The sequence below is a fragment of the Armigeres subalbatus genome, unplaced genomic scaffold, assembly GCF_024139115.2.
Source record: "Armigeres subalbatus isolate Guangzhou_Male unplaced genomic scaffold, GZ_Asu_2 Contig736, whole genome shotgun sequence".
NCBI classification, from domain to species: domain Eukaryota; kingdom Metazoa; phylum Arthropoda; class Insecta; order Diptera; family Culicidae; genus Armigeres; species Armigeres subalbatus.
This window is the reverse complement of record NW_026943519.1, coordinates 203,893-207,867: the sequence shown is the minus strand read 5'-3', so window position 1 is coordinate 207,867 and position 3,975 is coordinate 203,893.

The window sequence follows — 3,975 nt, the reverse complement described above, 5'->3', positions numbered from 1 at the left end:
GAGGATTCCAGAGAGGGAATAATCGTCATCAATCCGCATCTCGTTGTCATAGGTGTGGAAGCATTTACCATCGAGCCTCCGAATGTTTTGCCATCAATAAAGAATGTCGAGTTTGTAGACAATTAGGCCATATCGCAAGGGTCTGTCCATCGAACATACAAAACACGTCACAAGCCGAGAGACGATCCTTCAAACGCCGTGGTGAAGAAGAGGAACCAGTAGAAAGGAACCCGACTAGAAGGTCATATCAAAATTAAATCAACCTATGTTATTATGTTATACTAAATTTTTATAACAAAATTTGTTAGAAACGTGGTGCAGGATGTTGTTAAAATATCTAAATTTCTATCAAAAATCACACTACTAGAAACAAAAAACTATCAAATTTTGTTACAATTTTATCATAAAAATAACATATTTTGTTAGAAATTTATAACAGAATCGGATACAAAATATGATGTTTCTGTGTAGTTGCAATTTTTTACATTTCGTGATAGGTCTCCAGATTGTGATCAACAATACGAAACTTTTGTTTTTGTCTGAACAAGAATATTTTTCGAGAACATGAAACTAACAACATTACAAATAAGGCAACCTTTGCAAATTATATCAGCGTTGTGATATCTATATGGCTGGAAGACTTTGCTACATCTATTTTAATTGCCTACTGTTGGGCAATTCGGTGTTAAGCATTTTTTAAATCATATTATGATAAAATCCTGTTACAACATTTCAAAGATAATGGCTACTAAGAACAAAATTGTATCAAAATAAGTTATGAATATCACAATATGTTAATATTGTGTTCAGTTTCTGTTATGCTCTTCTAGTCGGGAAAATTGCGGCAATCGAGTGTTCTAATACCGATGCTGAATTGGACACAAAGGTACGGGTTAATGAAGAAGAAGTTGAGTAATTTCTTTCTTAATGCAATTGAAATATTTTGAATTTGAATAAAGTTGAGTTTTTTTCTGATCTAATAATACTTGTTAATTATGGTGTATTTTACAGAAAACGATTCTACAATCACATGTCACAAAACCTGAAATTCAACAAATCAATCATGTTCCACCGTTCAATAACTGTACAATCAACCAGAGAAATGCGTTGATTCAAGCTAAGGTAGCTGGTATCGAAGCTGAATTTTTAATAGACTCTGGGGCTCAAGTGAACATCTTAACCAAATTGTCATTTGATAGAATAGTGAATGATCCAAATGCTGCATCTCGAATCCTCAACTTACACTTCTGCTCGGATAAGCCTTTGAAAGCCTACGCAACGGAGAATCCCATCAAAGTCGTTGCCAATTTTTCAGCTGAGTTGTTCATTTCACCGGATAGACCAGTAATGGTAGAAAAATTCTACGTTGTAGACGAGTTTAGATCGCTTTTGGGTTTTAATACAGCAACAAGATATTCTGTTCTCGATGTTGGCTTGGGCGTACCAATACGACAGCAACATCAGTCTTTTCGGAGGAATGCACATTACGTACAAGCAGTATCAACAGTTGTAGAAATTCCGAAATTCAATATTCCTCCGGTACTGTTAAGGTACAACGTAGATGTACCCCCAGCGCGAAACGTGTATACTCATATTCCTGCAGCGTATAAGGAACTTACGAAACAGAAACTAAATTACCTATTAACAAGTGGTATTATTGAAGAAGTCAGTTTGGATATGGATCGGTCTTTCTGCTCATCACTTCTAGTGGTTCCTAAAGGCAAGGACGATATCCGACTTGTCATCGATTTGCGAGGACCAAACCGGTGTATATATCGAACACCTTTTAAAATGCCCACACTTGAATCGATACTGATGGAGCTCCATGGTGCAAAGTGGTTCTCTACTGTTGACCTCACGAACGCATTTTTCCATATTGAGCTGGATGAGAGGTCGCGACACCTAACGAATTTTTTTCGCGGGTGACGGACTGTACCGTTATCGTAGACTTCCATTTGGCCTAACAAATGCACCTGATATATTCCAGGAGGTACTCCAAACAATTGTACTTGCTGGTTGTAAAGGTTGTACTTGCTGGTTGTTATCTTGACGACGTAATGATTTTTGGAAAAACAAAACAAGAGCACGATGAGAATTTAGCTCAAGTAATGAAGTGCCTCCAAAATCATAATGTGAAAATAAATGAAGCCAAGTGTGCTTTTGGAAAACAAGCTGTTGACTTTCTTGGCTTTGTAGTTTCAAGCGATGGGTGGAAAATCGAGGAAGAAAAAATCGCAGCTTTGAAGAACTTTAGACATCCAGAATCATTGGCCGAAGTCAAAAGTTTCCTCGGCTTGGTCAATTTTGTTGAAAAATTCATTCCCAACAGAGCAGACAAGACAATCCTGCTTCGCTCATTAGCTAAATCTGAAAAGTTTCACTGGAATCAAGCGTTGGACGATGAATTTGAGTACCTTAAATCAGCAGCCTGGAGAACTATCACAACGCTAGGCTATTTTAATAGAGATGACCGCACTGAACTGTTCGTAGACGCGTCTCCTTATGGTCTCGGAGCCGTTTTGGTCCAATTCGACCACGAATGTAAACCGAGAGTCATTGCCTGCGCTTCGAAAGCACTATCCGCTACAGAGCAGAAGTATCCACAAACACAAAAAGAGGCATTGGCTATGGTCTGGGCGGTTGAGAAGTTTTCTCTGTATCTAATAAGCATAACCTTCACGATCAGAACTGACGCCGAGTCCAACGAGTTCATCTTTGGAGGATTGCATAGAATCGGGAAGAGAGCGGTGACCAGAGCAGAGTCATGGGCATTACGGTTGCAACCGTATAACTTTATTGTTAGAAGAATCCCAGGAGAAATGAATGTCGCTGACGCTCTGTCCAGACTGGTGAAACAGGCTCAGCCACGCGAGTCATTTGACGATGAAGCTGATTGTAATCATTTACTCTATCTTATTGACGCGGGTGCAATGGAGATATCCTGGAGCGAGATTGAGGAGCATTCAGAAAGAGACACAGAGTTAACAAAAGTGAGAACATCTATCGAATCAGGTTGCTGGGAGGACGGACTACGTAGATTTGAATCACAAGCCAAGGAATTGAGCGTTTTTGGAAGCTCAGTCTTCAGAAGTGACAAAATCGTTCTACCGAGTGCTTTAAGGAGTAAAGCCATTGAGTCTGCTCATCAGGGCCATATGGGAATTGGTTCAACAAAGAGAATTCTTCGTGAACATTTTTGGTGGCCAGGAATGAGTTCAGCAGTGGAGTCGTTCATTAAGTGCTGTGAAACGTGCCTGTTGTTATCAAAAAAAAACCCAGATTAATCCACCTAGCGGTGATGGTGCCTTTCTCGGCCTTCGTAAAATGTGTTTGTTTGAAAGTAGATGAGCTAGTAGCTAAGAGTAAAAAAGAAAAACTTCTTGGCCGGAAAAACTTGAAAATCGGATTACACAGGATTTTGTTTTTACACGATTTTTTTTCGCTCGTATTTTTGATCGTGTGACTTCAATTTGCCACCAAACTCTTCGCAACATGTTTCAAAAAATCCGGAATAAATCAAAGAAAAATCACATGGTAATTAATATACGTTAAACATTAAGGATGAGTGGAAAATTGAGAAAATGTAAATCGCGTAAAAACAAAATCCAGTGTACTTCAAGAAAAGATATTGTAGATCCAGTTGAAAACGCGAGATCTCGGTTCGGTTTTCAACTTGATCTACAATATGCTAATAAGAATTTCGACATTTTTTTCCTTTTCCAATCTTTTTGATGTACATACCCCTGTTTTATTTTCCCCAGTTATATATTTTAAGGATATCACATTTGGATGTTTGTTAAAGTGAAGCTCTGACTACACAAAAGAAAACGAAAATGTCATTCCCATCAAGCGAGCGGAGGGCAATATTTGTTATGATATAAATCTCATGACCGTCCGTCTGCCAAACTCCCGTATGAAGAGGGAGGGAAGTGTATCAGTGTGGAAGCATCCGATAGTTCGTTTTCGGAGAGAAAT